At 40.6% G+C, this 15490-nt stretch overlaps 1 protein-coding gene across 3 annotated transcripts in view; it reads right to left on the bottom strand.

Moving 5' to 3' along the window:
• INO80 (INO80 complex ATPase subunit) overlaps positions 1 to 15043 on the bottom strand; it is a 139150-nt gene extending 124107 nt beyond the window's left edge. The window contains exon 1 of one of the 3 annotated variants that reach the window (XM_082735541.1): positions 13584 to 15043. The gene's annotated coding sequence lies outside the window, so the exon portion shown is untranslated. The remainder of the gene's footprint in view (positions 1 to 13583) is intronic. The other 2 variants (XM_082735540.1, XM_082735539.1) reach the window with 2 other exon arrangements.
• Between the last annotated feature and the right edge of the window lie 447 nt (positions 15044 to 15490).

Raw genomic sequence — 15490 nt, 5'->3', positions numbered from 1 at the left:
ATATGTGTTACTATTATTTCATGTTCATGGACTGGAATATTATTATTAAGATGTTAATTCTCTCCTATATATCCTCTCTTACTTACAGATTCCAAGTCCAGTCCCAGAAGGGTTCTTTGAAGAAACTGACACACTCAGCCTAAAATTTATATGGAAGAGCAAAATAGCTCAAAGAAGTTTGAAAATGATGAGCAAAACTGGGAGTTCACACTATCTGATTACAAGACTTGATAAAAGTTACAGTAATTAAGATGGTATACTGCACTGGCCTAAGGACAGACAAACCAATGGCACAAAACAGAGTCCAGAAAAAAGACCTACACTTAACATGGTCACATCAATTCTTTTTTTATTTTTTTTTTTAAAGGTTTTATTTATTTGACAGAGAGAGACAAAGCAAGAGAGGGAATATAAGCGGGAGGAGTGGGAGAGGGAAAAGCAGGCTTCCTGCTGAGCAGGGAGCCCAATGTGGGGCTTAATCCCAGGACCCTGGGATCACAACCAGAGTGGAAGGCAGATGCTTAACAACTGAGCCACCAGGCACCCCCAGTCACACTGATTCTTGAGAAACAATCTAATAGGGAAAGAAAAGTTTTTCCAAGAAATGGTGCTGAAACAACTGGAAACCCATATTTGGGGACTTGGGGGAGTGAATCCCAAACTCCTACCATATACAAAAATGAAGTGAAAGATTAACCACAGACTTAAATGAAAAGCTAAAATGATAGCGCTTCTAAAAGAAAACATTTAGAACATATCTTTGTCAGCTGGAGTAGGTAAAAATTTCTTAGGACACAGGGGCTCAGGTGGCTCAGATGGTTTAGCATCTCACTCTTGGTTTCCGCTCAGGTCACAATCTCAAGTTCATGAGATGAAGCCCTGCGCTGGAATCCACCCTCAACCTGAGAGTCTGCTGGGAATTTTCTCTCTGCCTCTCCCTCTGCTCTTGTTCTCTCTCTCCAAAAAATAAATAACTAAAATCTTTAAAAAAAAATTTCTTAGGGCACAGAAGGGCTAACCATAAGAGAAAATACTGGTAAACTGCCTTAATGAAAACTATATGTCTATATAATGTCTATATAAAAAATTGTTAATCACTCTTTGCTTGGTTTTATTCTTTATCAGTTTGCAAGGATATTAAAAAAAAAATCAGTCTGGGGGCACCTGGGTGGCTCAGTGGGTTAAGCCTCTGCTTTCGGCTCAGGTCATGATCCCAGGATCCTGAGATGGAGCCCTGCATCTGGCTCTGCTCAACAGGGAGCCTGCTTCTCCTTCTCCCTCTCCACCTGCATTTCTGCCTACTTGTGATCTCTCTCCGTCAAATAAATAAATAAAATCTTAAAAAATATATATCAGTCCGCAGAAGGCAATGCAAATAATACGTAATCAAGCTAAATGGCCCCATTTGTAACTCTATACCAAATAAAGGTACAGATCTCCTCTAACACAAATTTCACAACTTTATCAGGATTCTCATGGAAATCTGAGGAGTTCCAAGGCCACCAGATTTACTCCAAAAGATTCTGGTATACTTTCTCTTTTGCAGCTCAAATTAGGATTCAACTTCCAGCCATGGCCTTAAAGGTATTTTTTTGTGCTCTTCCAGTACCAGACTAAGGTAGACACTAAAAGCTCACACCATATCTGCTGTGCATAACTAGTATTCTTACTGATAAACCAGAGTGTCTTCCCTAACTCTCGAATATTTTACAGAAAGTAAGAATTCAGTGTATGCTAAAAATAGCTAAGTAACCCTCTTTCTCTTAGTTGTATCTATATCACTGTGATTGTTCTTAACCCTAGGTCTTTCTATATTATCTTCTTATCTGTTGTTTAGGAAATAAGGAATCATCCACAATACCAGAAGCAGCTGGAAGTCTTGGTACTAGAATACTTCCCTTTGGTTCACAGTGTGGATGCCTATACTAAGTCACAAAGTCTATGAAAACTGTTTTTCTTTGGTTTCCTTAAAAAAAAAACAACACTCAATTAAAATGGACTAAATTAGCAAAATATCAAAAAATACCGGGGGAAAAATAAATACTCAAAAAGAAAACATAATTTTGCACAGTATAAATATTGGTAAGAAATAATGAAATTCTCATTTAAATCATCTTTTCTCTAACTAGTAAAATTTGTATGAATCCATTAAGTTGAAATAAGTTGACTATTTTGCAAAATGAAATTATAAAAATATCTTCCAGCAATTTTATAAAAAATAATTGGAAAAAGACATTTTTCATGAATATTTTGAGAAAGAGTAACAGTAATTAGGTTTCACAGGGCATTCATTTCCTGCTCACCACATTACACAATTTAACAAAAAAATAAGCTCACTGGATTAGCTGAAAAACATTCCTGCATTCACTAAAATATTTTAGTGGAATCTTTCAGTTAATCTTTACCATTAAAAAGGCTTCCAAAGCCAGCCTCAGTTGAGAACAGAAACTCTTGTATAGCAAGATGGGAAGGGAAGATAAGGGACCAACACTGAGGGCACACTAGTGTGAGGGGCTTTTCTGTCCTAAGTGCTTTCATAATAATACTAGCCCGTTTAATCATCACAATAATTCAAATCTTCTTCTCATTTTAGTTAAGCTGAAGAATTTGTCCAAGCCAGAATTAGCACTCAGATGTATTGTTGGTGACACCAAATTCCCAATCCTTTACCACCAGACTGCTGAACAGAAACAAACCGCCTCCTGACCTGGATGACCACACCTCCTAGTTAGTTTGCCCAAGACCTTTTAAGTTCACCATCCTATGCATAATTACTAATAGTCCCTCATCCTTCACTTTGGAAAGTATCCACAGTTGAACAACAAATTTTTGGTCAACCTAGCACATGGCAAATAAGAAGTAAATAAATCACAAAACCTCTTTAAATAAAACCCTAGTTGAAACAAAACTTTCCTTTCAGATCACAGAATATTCACTAAAAGGTTACTATATACCAAACACTGATTGAGGAAAAGACCTTGTCCTCAAGAAACAAAGGCAGACAAAAACAATCTGCTCAAAGGCATCACTATAATAGCCTGGGTACTGCCTAGCAAATTAACAAGCCCAGAGTTCACCCTAAACACAAAGTTTCAGAAATAACAACACCTGCATTTTAAACAGAATGAGAAACTCCTGGCTAAAAAAGTAAAGTCTTTTCATAAATTTCAAAAATGGCAAAATATTTTGGCCTACCTCAAAGGCATATTGTGAGGAAGAAAAAAATGCTTATCCACATTTCCCTGTATTAATATTCTTCATTAATAACACTGGACTATTATAGCAAAATGAAATGTTACAAAAAAAAAAAATCAATTACAATGCCTGTGCTCTCCTCTAGGAAAGTATCATTTCAACTTCCTAGAAGAGTATCTTCACCATATATGGAACAAAAACATCTTATCCGAATAATAAAAGAAGTATCTTTACTATCTTTACAACTGCCTCTATGGAATTCTATGGTATACACTACAGACGGAACCTTTGGTCAAACAAGTTTAATCCTTATTATTAAACACTTAGGGTTTATTTATTACACAATCAAAAATCCAAAAGGGAAGAACTGTTTCCCAAGGTATCTAATGGACCTTTCCACATGGTAACTTAAAAAAAAAATTTTTTTTAAGTTATGCTATGTTAGAGGTCCCTAGGTTCTATTTTTATAAGTCTTGCAGTGAAAAGCACCCATTTAATAACAATTTATCAAATTAAAAATTTGAGAACAGCTATAGATCTCTTACTGAAGAACCAGTTATTTCAACAAATTTCATAGCTAGATCCATGAAAACACTTACCTTTTCCAGGGAATTAGACAGCTGAGAAAAAGATACTCCCATAGAAAAGAGAAATTAAAGGACTGAACTTGCAGCCCAGAAAACGTGAGCAACTCATTTCATTCCTCAGCAAAGCAAAGATAATATTAGCTTGCTGAATGGTTACTTGTGAAAAAGAGAGATGCCTCACAAAGTACTGGGAAATTTTAGCTATCAGTCCCATACAGTTTATCCTCCATTATTATATGAGTGATGGTGAAAGGTTATTACTAAGAATAAAAAGAGGTATCCATAAACAGCCAATGTTCCAAAAATCACTTTTATATTTAGTTTTCATATACTAAAAGTCAGTTTCATTTTGAAAGTGAACACGCCAACAGAGAAGTTGTCTTGAACTGTGTTCTCCAAAGCAGTCTGAGAAATTAAATTTCAGGTAATTCATGCTAGGGACAAACCATCCGTAAATAAGCACAAGTTGAATTGTATACTAAAGGGATCTTGCTTTTCATGCATTATAAGGAGGCTACATACACATTCTATTGAAAGCTATGTGTCAGGGATGCCTGGGTGGCTCAGTAGGCTAAGTGTCTACCTTTGGCTCAGGTCATGATCCCAGGGTCCTGGGATTGAATCTGCTTCTCCCTCTCCCTCTACCCCACGCCTGCTCATGCTCTCTCTCTCAATAAACAAAATCTTAAAAAAAAAAAAAAAAAAAGCTATGTGCCAAACATTATATGCATATGTACTTTATATATAAATTAACTCATTTAATCATTTTATGACATAGGCACTATTATAACCTTCACTTTAGAGATAAAGAAAGTGAGCTTAAGGAACCTGCCCAAGGTCACACAGCCAGAAGTGTCAGAGCAGGTCTGAAATCCAGGAAGTCTGACTCCAAAGTCCCATATGCTTAAACTCCAGTATTGTCTAAATGATTTCAAGCAAACCAGTGGCTCTGATGACATAAAACTAAGCTAATGGGGCACCTGGGTGGCTCAGTGGGCTAAAGCCTCTGCCCTCGGCTCAGGTCATGATCCCAGGGTCCTGGGATCGAGCCCCGCATCGGGCTCTCTGCTTGGTGGGGAGCCTGCTTCCTCCTCTCTCTCTGCCTGCCTCTCTGCCTGCTTGTGATCTCTGTCTGTCAAATAAATAAATAAAATCTTAAAAAAAAAAAAAAACTAAGCTAATGCACCATTCCATACAGTATATTCATTTATTCAAGAACTTATTTAGAACATTTTAGACTCAAAAGTATTGATTTTATATTATGGGTTATAATCAATGCTGCTCAGTTTATTTTGCTGTTGAAATCATTCCAGTTTTGGCCACTGAGAGCTCTTTCAGCTGGGTCCTAGGCTTCTCTGACATATCTTCCTCATTACGGGGTTGGATGGTGGTGGTGGTGGTGGTGGTGGGTGGTTGTTGTTAGAGCACTTCCTTACTTTCTGGCACTACAAGATGTTCCAGGCTCATCTTGTAGATTTCCTGCCCAGTCCTAGAATCAGCCATTTCTCCAAGGAGCTCTAGTCCTTTGTATTAGAAACTAACATCTGGGTTCTAGGTGTTGCTCCTGGGTTTCTTTTAATCTCAGCTGATACAGCACAGTGTGTGGGTATAATCCCAAGAATGTATATAGGTATATAAGCATTTCAATATGTAACCATCTGTACTAAACTAAACATGAGTTTATGCTCACGTTCCCAACTCCAATCTATTACGACATGAATCATTCTAGCTTCTCCCCTTGCTTATCTGTAAATCCAGACCCTAACAGTGAGAAGCCTGTCTCTTAACCATCTATTTACTAATTGTTCACTTGCACTACACACAGGTAACAGCATCAAAATTAACCTGCACCTTCATGGGATACAACTTTATCAATTAGATTACAGTGCTTATATGAAATTCCTTGTCTTAGATGCCACTCATTTCCAAGGTTACTTAGGTCAACACATCCCTTCTTCCCTTTTCAGTAAGGTTATTTCATACACTTCTAATACAATTAGATTCTCTTGTCACAGCCTTCATTCTTTCCCAGGACCTCTTTACCTCCTAAATAATGTTTAATGTGCACAAAGTTAAAGTTTACTTTGTGCTGTAAAGACCTATGGGTTTTGAAAAATTCATAATGTCATATCCACCATTAAGGTATCCAGTAGACTAGTTTTATCAAGCAGTATTTTAACTAAATTACATGGTACTAGGAGCACCTGGTGGGCTCGGCCTGTAGAACATGCAAGTCCTGATCTCAGTGTCGTGGGATGGAGCGTACTTAAAAAAATAGTAATAAATTACAAGGTACTACAATCCTCTATGGAAGCAATGAGGTTGGGTAGAGAGGCTGAAGTCAAGAGCTGTGACTTTAATGCTATTGACAAGTCACAGAAAGACTCTAGGACTATCGGCTATTCTATCACGGTCCCAAGAGCCTCACTGTAAAATGAATGGGTTCAATTAGACAATTATATATATACAGCATTCATTAAACAGTGTCTCAAGGATGGTGCTAACCATTTAACACAGATTATCTTACTCCTAACAACTATATGAAATAGATACTATTATCTCCATTTAAAAGATGACACTAAGGGGGTGCCTGAGTGTCTCGGTTGGTTAAGTGTCTGCCTTCAACCAGGGTCATGATCTCTGGGTCCTGGGATTGAGCCCTCCATCAGGTTTCCTAATCAACAGGGGTCTGCTTCCTTTTCTCTCTTCCCCCTCCGCCCTCCCCACCACTTGTTCTCTCTCTCAAATAAATAAATAAAATCTCAAGGGGAAAAAAAAATGACATTAAGTCTTCATACTAACTTGCAGAAGATTACCTAGCCAGGGAGTTATCAAGACTCTAGAGCAGGAGTCAGGACAATATGGCCTGCATGTCAAATCCAGCCCACCACTGATTGTTGTATTCTTGATAGGTAAGAATGGTTTTTACTTTTATTTTTTTTTTTAAGATTTTATTTATTTATTTATTTATTTATTTGACAGAGAGAGAGAGAGAAAGAAATCACAAGTAGGCAGGGAGGCAGGTGGTCGGGGTTGGGGTGGGAGGCAGGCTCTCCGCTGAGCAGAGAGCCCAATGTGGGACTTGATCCCAGGACTCCTGGATCATGACCTGAGCCAAAGGCAGAGGCTCAACCCACTGAGCCACCCAGGCGCCCCTGGTTTTTACATTTTTAAATAAAGGGGAGAAATTATATTTCATGACACATGAAATTAAAAAAAAATTTTTTTTAGATTTTCTTTATTTGACAGACAGAGATCACAAGCAGGCAGAGAAGCAGGCATAGAGAGAGGAGGCAGGCACCTGCTGAGCAGAAAGCCTGATGCTGATCAGGCAGCCTGATGCCTGATCAGAAAGCATGATCCCAAGACCCAGGGATCATGACTGAAGCTGAAGGCAGAGGCTTTAACCCACCAAGCCACCCAGGTGCCCCTGAAATTAAAATTTTAGTGCCCATAAATAAAGTTTTGTTGGAACACAGCCCCACTCATTCACTTATATATTAACTATGGCTGCTTTCCCATTGTAGAAGGGCAGAGCTGAGAGGCTGCCACAGGGAAGGTATGACCAGCAAAACACAGATTTATTATTTGACCACTTACAGGAAAACATTTCCTAGCCCTGCTCTAGAGCCTGGGTCTACTACTACATTCTAAGAATGACCCTAAAAAGAGCAAACTATTACTAACATTAGAATAACATCCAAGACAGAAACATTTTAGACATTGAACTAAAACGCTTCAAGTTGCCATACTACCTCTTTAAGTTATGATCTCAACTAAAAAGATATTTCTATTGACATCTAATAGTATTCATTACATCAACACAAAGGTTAATGCATTGCAACTATTTTCTTTATTGATATATTTTCCCCGCCTTATCCTTAGATAAAGTCAAAAAGGTCCTGATTTCTATAAACTAAAACTTTAGATTAATTAAACTACCAAAATAAAATGGTACTCTTAATTATAGCTAACACCTGTTGAGAGCACTATGTGCCAGAGACCATTCTAAGCAATTACTCATTTATGCCCTCATTTCTCACAATTATCCTCTAAAAGTAGGCACAATTATTCTAATTTAATAAATGAAGAAACTGAAGCTTAAATAGCTTTCCAAAGGTTAGAAAATTAGTAAGAGGGAGAGTTAAAATTCGAACCCAGGTAATCTGGCTCTAAGATTTAAAAAAGGCTGAGCTTTAATACACTGCCACTGGATTACAATGCTTCTGTTTAAAAAAGGCAGATTAGGGCCTTTAAACAAATGAAAACAATGTCTCAATAAATTTTTTTAAGAAGACTAGAATTATGTTGACTAACATTACACACACACACACAGACTAAAAACGAAGTGCCTTTGGATACCCAGTCCATTAAGTGTCTCAGTCCATTAAGTGTCTGCCTTTGGTTCAGGTCATGATCCCAGAGTCCTTGGACTGAGTTCCACATCCCCACAATGGGCTCCTTGCTCAGTGGGGAGCACGCTGCTCCCCTGCTTGTGCTCTCTCACACATGTCCTCTGACAAACAAATAAATAATCTCCCCAAAACAAACAAACAAAAAAAACCAGGGGTGCCTGGGTAGCTCAGTAGGTTAAGCCTCTGCCTTAGGCTCAGGTCATGATCTCAGAGTTCTGGGATCGAGCCCCGCATCGAGCCCCGCATCGGGCTCTCTGCTCAGCAGGGAGCCTGCTTCCCCCTCTCTCTCTGCCTGCCTCTCTGCATTCTTGTGATCTCTGTCAAATAAATAAATAAAATTTTTAAAAACAAACAAGCAAACAAAAAACAAAAACAAAACTAAGTACCACTAATTTATATCAGCAATTCAAAAGAATCTTTAGGTTCACACTTCTCTATGGCACCTAAAGTTTTCATAACCATGGGTTTATCTTTGCAGAGCCCCTCTGTACTTTCCATACATACACTTGGATTAATTCACTTGTACATCCCCGGAGTCTACCCCATAGTCCCTTGAGTGTGACAGATGCTCAACAAATTGCTGTTTGAAGGGTCAAAAAGCACTCATTAGGTGTTCAATAAACATTTATTGAATGAACAAAGTAAGGAGTTTCATAAACCATTAGGTACAAGCATCATTAAATAGTTTGTTGACCTGAAATGAACTAGGATGGATCACAAAAGTTCTGGCTTTGTAACCCTTCATTGTGCGTGGTTTGTTCTTGAGCCTTACCTACCTTCTGTGCTAGTAAGTTTCATAAACAAACCACTCATTATACACCTGTCAAACAATATTCATCTTTCAAGCTAGTTCTAATTTTCCAGGATTATAATTCATGTTTTGCCTAATCCCATTTAACTTAATCAGTCCATCTCAGTCTTCATCATTCCATTATCAAGTCAAATTTCTTTATCTTCACATTGAAAGCCTTACCACTGCTTTCATCATTTATGCTGCCATTTTCTGGAAACTTCCCTCCTGCTTAATTTATTCTTCCTTGAGATGCAATAATTGGAATCCATTCTATAGTCTAAGAGTGGATGTATTGTGGTTTTGTACCAAGATAATGTAGTCCATTTTTTAATTTTCTTTTTCATAACCTCTCCAGGGAATGACTAACATTTTGTTGACTTTCGGGCAACACTCAGGCAACATACTCAGGAATAAAGTGACCCGAACATTCTTTTTACCATACTGATGTTCATTAGCCTTTTTTCTGTTCGTGCACAAAAATATGAAAGAGTCACAGTTTATTCTACTGAGGTACTAACTTCTTACACAGAAGAGCTAGCTGTCACATAAAAACCTGAAGGTACTTTATTTGTTCTTTTACAAGAAGTAAGAATAGTTTTAGTACCATTACCAAAAGACAAACTCTGTACTTGAACATCCTGAGTAGATCCTATTTGCCATATAGGTTGTTCCTTCCTACCACGTAACAAATAGTTTCCCTTCTCCCAAATCAAAACTAAATGTATGTCATGGCCTTGGATGTGTTTATTTCCTCAAAGACAAAAATAAACCAACATTCATCAATATGCTGTTTTACAGTTAGAGTTAATATGTCATTTTATTTCAAAAGTGAAAATCATTCTATTATTCATGTAAGAGAACTGAAACTCAAAAAAGTTGAGTAGCTTGGGGAACCTGGGTGGCTTAGTCAGTTAAGCATCCGACTCCATGCTCAGCAAGGAATCTGCTTGAAGATTCCTTTTCCTTCTACCCTTCCCCTCACTCACATTCCCAAGTGCATGCTCTCTAAAATAAATAAATAAATCTTAAAAAGAAAAAAAAAAGGTTTAGTTGCTTACCCAGTGGGTAAGTGAGACTCAAACCCAAATCTTTTCTAGCCTAAAAACAATGTCCTTCCATTACACTACCAGGTTTCCCCTTAGCTAAACTACCCCTTGCTCTCTCCGTAAGTCAACCTCATGTTACTGTGAACATGAATTTAAGAGTCAATAATTCTACTTCTTGTTAGAAAAACCACTGGTTAAGGGTGCCTGGGTGGCTCAGTGAATTGAGCCTCTACCTTCAGCTCAGGTCATGATCTCAGGGTCCTGGGATGGAGCGCCGCATCAGGCTCTCTGCTCAGCAGGGAGCCTGCTTCCCCCTCTTTCTCTGCCTGCTGCTCTGCCTACTTGGGATCTCTCTCTGTCAAACAGATAAATAAAATCTTAAAAAAAAAAAAGAAAACAAAACAAACACTGGTTAGCCCCATATGAAATCACTTAGCTATGTGTCCATAAACTTGGATTGGAAAAAAATTTTCATCCTTATTTTCACCAACCTGTAACTGAAATTAGCATTTCCTTCAATTCTGAATGTAGGCAGCACAGCACGATATTAGACTTTCACTGGTTATTTAATTCAGTAATAAAAAGGAAATTTCTTACATCATAAATTGTTTTCTAAATATGTGAACTATATTCTATACATTTAAATGTCATATTCTGAAAAGGCATTCATGAGTTTCTTTAGACTGCAAAGGAGTCCAGGGCACATAAAAAACTTTCGGAACCCTGTTCTATAGGGTTGCCCGGCTGGCTCAAGTTGGTACAGCATGTGACCCTTGATCTCAGGGGTTGGGAGTTCAAGCCCCACACTGGGTCTGGAGCCTATTTTAAAAAGAAGAAAAAGAAAAAAGAATCCTGCTTATAGACCATCGCACAGGATATCAATCCTTGGTGGTGAAGGTTTATAAAAGCATGTCACAGTTGATTTACTGTCTTTTAGGCCATTAAAAATATGAATAGCATTTAGCTCCAAAGATTTTTTTTTTTGGTATCTAACTTGTCAACTATTTACTATTACTGATCTCCTGGTGAAATCCTAACTCCAAAGATGATGGTATTAGGTGGGAATAAAGCCCTCATGATTAGGATCAGTGTCCATAATAAGTGTTTAGTAAGTATTAGCAACTATGTTCTTCTCATCCTCTGCATGCTACAGCCTATCATATCAAAATGCTTAGGCTTTTTTTTTTAGATTTTATTTATTTATTTAATGGGGGAGGACACACAAGCAAGGGGAGTGGGAGAGGAAGAAGCAGGATCCCCGCTGAGCAGGGAGCTGATACAGGACTTGATCCCAGGACCCTGAGATCAAGACCCGGGCTGAACGCAGATACTTAATGACTGAACCACCCAGATGCCCCCAAAATGCTTATGCTTAAGATTCAACTTTAAAACTTGTCATCAACTTCACTTATTTTCCCACACAAATTCAAAGTATCGTAATAACTATCCTGTTCCAACCTCTTGAAAATTCACTGTATCAGCATTTATATTTTGTGTGAACTTGTATGTTGGCATGTTAAATCCACAAACCAGTTTTAATCTTCTGGAGGGCAGAGAGCTGTCTATTATTCCCTCCCCAGCCCTACGTCTACACAAGTAATAGTACTCAAAAGCTGTTATGATACCATTCCTTGGTAGTACTATGACAAATTCTTATTAAATAAAGTTGTAACACCATAGTTCATGGTCTGTTGTTTATACTTCATCACATTTCCACCCTGACGTACTCAAAACGTTTTTATTAGTCATAAAATTATCTAATGACATTTGTGCTCTTTACAATTATTTCCTATTTAAAAGACATAGATCTTTGGGCGCCTGGGTGGCTCAGTGGGTTAAGCCGCTGCCTTCGGCTCAGGTCATAATCTCAGGGTCCTGGGATCGAGTCCCGCATCGGGCTCTCTGCTCAGCAGGGAGCCTGCTTCCTCCTCTCTCTCTCTCTGCCTGCCTCTCTGCCTACTCGTGATCTGTCAAATAAATAAATAAAATCTTTTAAAAAAAATTTTAAAAAATTAAAAAAATAAATAAAAGACATAGATCTTTAAAAATTAGTTTGAATTCTACTGAAACAAAATAAAGAGGAAAAGAACACAATAAACTAAAATAACAGAACTTAATCCTAAAAACACAGATTCATTTTATTATCTAGTAAGCATGTGAATTCTGCCGCATATAATAATCTCAAATAGCTGATTTAAAGGAAGAGTTTGAGAATTTCAAGCATAAAACACAAAGGTAATGGAATATTATTTGGCAACAAAAGGGAACAAAGTCCTGACACATGCTACTACAAAGATGAACCTTGAGAGTATGTTAAGTGAAAGAAGCCAGTCACAAAAGACACATTATTTCAGGATTCCCTTTGTAGGCAATACCTGGAATAGACAAATCTATAAAGACACAAAATAGATTAGTGGTTGCTAGGGGCCAGGAGAAGGGCTGATTGGAGAGTGACAGCTAAGGGTGCTTCTTTTTGGAGTGATGAATTACATAGTGGTGAAAGCTGTACAACTCTGAGTATATGAAAAATCACAGAACTGTACACTTCAAAAGGGTGAGTCTTTTGTAATGTGAATTATATTGCAATAAAGTTGTTACTTATAAATAAATAAATGAAATGCAGCCACTAGCAAACCACAATCAAAGTCTCCCTGGAAAAGGAAATCATGAAAGTCACTGATTGGAAAAGTAAGCTGTTTACCTGTGATTTCAGAGAACTCAACCTACTAATTTCATCTCCAAATCCTAGCAACAAGTACTCCAACATGAAACTAGACAGTGTATGAATCAAATGATTTGGCCACAGCTGGCTGTAAACTAAAATAGTGAGTGCCTTCTTGGGCTCTATCACTCCTAAACTGTAGGGGGCTTCCACCCTAGCTGATTACGGAAGTAGTAGTTTTCATCAGCAAGCTCAAGAAGGAATGTCAAAATAGGATGACACTTGCCTGGACGTTCTACAAAAGCCTGAAAGACCACAGTGGGTGTCCCCTACACACTCCTAAGTATGTGCACGTGTTAGGCTGTCCCCATATAACACCAACAAGCAGCAAGGACCATTTACCCATATCCCAACTTGCTTCACATAAACTGACATACTATCAAGCTCTTAGATCTCATTTCCTTAAGAGGACAAATAAAGCCCTCAAACGGCTCCCACTCGAGCTCAACCAGCCCCCGCCCTGACCCACCCCACCCCCAAACCCACACACGTGTTAGCCCGACACCGCCCCACCGGGTCCCACGTGCACCTGGTCTAACACACTCCCCACGTGTGGGCGCCCCACGGGCTTCCTCGGCTATCTGAGGTCACCGCGTGACCCCGGGTCTCTAGAGGTATGAGAGGGGAAAGGACGAGGCCCAAGTCCCTGAAGTTCCAACCCTACCGGGAGTGTCCACACCCATCCTCCCCACTAACCCCAACAAATCCAAGGGCCGGGGGCGACGGCCCCTTTAAGACGCGGCCCAGTCGTCGCCTGCAGAGAGGGGCGCAACGGGGCCTACACAACCCCCCCTCCGTTCGCCCGCCCACGTCTAGTCGCCTCACCTCGGGCCGCCGGGCCCCGCCGCCGCGGCGGCGGCGGAGGGGGGGCGGGGTGCGGGCGGGGTCCGAAGGGGGGGGTCGCCCCGCCGACGGTGGAGCCGCGGTTCGCTCTCTGAGGCCGGGTGACGGTGACTGCGTTGGGCGTGGACGCTCCTAGCTCGCTCCCTCGGCGGCTCCTGGGACCCCAAGATGGCGGCGGCGCTGAGGCGGCTGCGGGCGCTGGGCCGGCGGCGGCGGCGGCCACTTTCACTCACTGAGAGGAGCGGAGCAGGGACACGGGGAGCCATGGCGGGGGGGAGGAGAGGCGCCATAGCCAGGCCAGAACAATCGAGCCGCTACTCAGCTAGCTTATCCCCGCCCCGCCCACGCTCACAGATCGTCGCCAGCCCGTGGCCTCCCGCAGTGCCGCTGCCGTCGGCCTCGTGCAGCTCGCACCCCGCAGCTGCCGCCTGACGCCCAGTGCGGACTGGGGTTCGGAGGGGGAGACCCTGATCCATGCCATCTGAGTGCAGATTGGTCGGGGCTGGGACTGGCGAAGATTGCCGAAAGGCGGCGGGGAGGAGGAGGAGGATGTCATCGCTAGAGTGAGCAAGCAGATCTCGCGGGAGCAAATGTCGCGAGACCTCTCCAGTCCTGCAACCGCCAGAGAAAGGTTACTTTCCCCGGAAGTAACGTCAATCGAAACGGCCCGGGATCCTGGGAATGTTCGTTTCCGCAGGCAGGTGGTGGGAGGGTGCTAGTCGTTTGTTTATTAGGGGGTCACTGAACATTGAGATCACTTGAGGAAAAGGTTAGGATCGGGTATATTTTATCCTCTTTGTGGCCACTTTGGGCGGGGTTGTAGATCGTTGGGAAAGTGCCTGCCATGTAGAGCCGCTCATTCAGTACAGAAAGTTTTGGGCTCCCCTTTACAGTTTAGAGGCCAAGACCACGATGCTGTGGCATAGTTAGGCAAATGGCTAAGTGAAAGTTTCAGGATTCAAGGACTTGGGAACACACAGACCTGTCTACGGAAATGTCTTCCTGTTCTCTCTTCTCACACCCACCCATCCCATTCAGGCTGATTTGTCTGTGCCAACTCCACAGTTCAAGCCCCTCCCCCGCCCGCTACCCACATTTACTGAAGTTAGTGAGATTCAGTTACCAGGATTTGTGATTAGAAGTACCTAGTGTAAATCCTAACTGAAGATAAGCATTAGAATTTAAGTTAACTACGCTACAGTGTTTCAGTTCCCTCACATTTAATGCTTTAATTCATTTCCATCTGGCCCTTAGTATATAAGGAAAACGGCGTTTCCAATAAGGTCATTCATACTCTTCTTGTGCTAAATTTACGCACTTCCGAAAGTTAATTTTGCTTAAAGGTGGAAATACAGATAGAACCCTTTGTGGAAAAACGAAGAGGCTATAAGAAAACACACAAGTATCTGTTCGTTCTGGGCGGTAGAGGAGAATAAACTAGAAATTAAAGTGATTGGTGTATTACATGAGAAGGGTGGGAATGAGGGAGGAATGGGAACAAGGTTAATGGGATTGAGGACAATGTGGCACATATTGTCCTATAAGGACTTTTTAAACCATAGTTACGTTTCATATACCCCAAAAAATAAACACCTAAAACCAACTAGGATAGTATTTGAGTAACAATGAGCTGACAGTAGCGTAGACAAAAAGGAAAAGAAGAAAGGGAATAAAGTCAGTAAGCCCTTAATGGGACCAAGATGTAGAATCTTTTAAAGTTCAGGTGCAGGGGCGCCTGGGTGGCTCACTCGGTGAAGCATCTGCCTTCAGCTCAGGTCATGATGCGGGAGCACTCCATAGGGAGCCTGCTTCTCCCTCTCCCTTTGCTGCTCCCCCAGCTTGTTCTCGCTCTCTCTATCAAATAAATAAAATCTTTTAAAAAATAAAGT

The sequence above is a fragment of the Mustela nivalis genome, assembly GCF_964662115.1.
Source record: "Mustela nivalis genome assembly, chromosome: 6".
Lineage (NCBI taxonomy): Eukaryota > Metazoa > Chordata > Mammalia > Carnivora > Mustelidae > Mustela > Mustela nivalis.
Note: the sequence above shows the minus strand (reverse complement) of the source record. Positions and strands in the feature narration are given on the sequence as shown.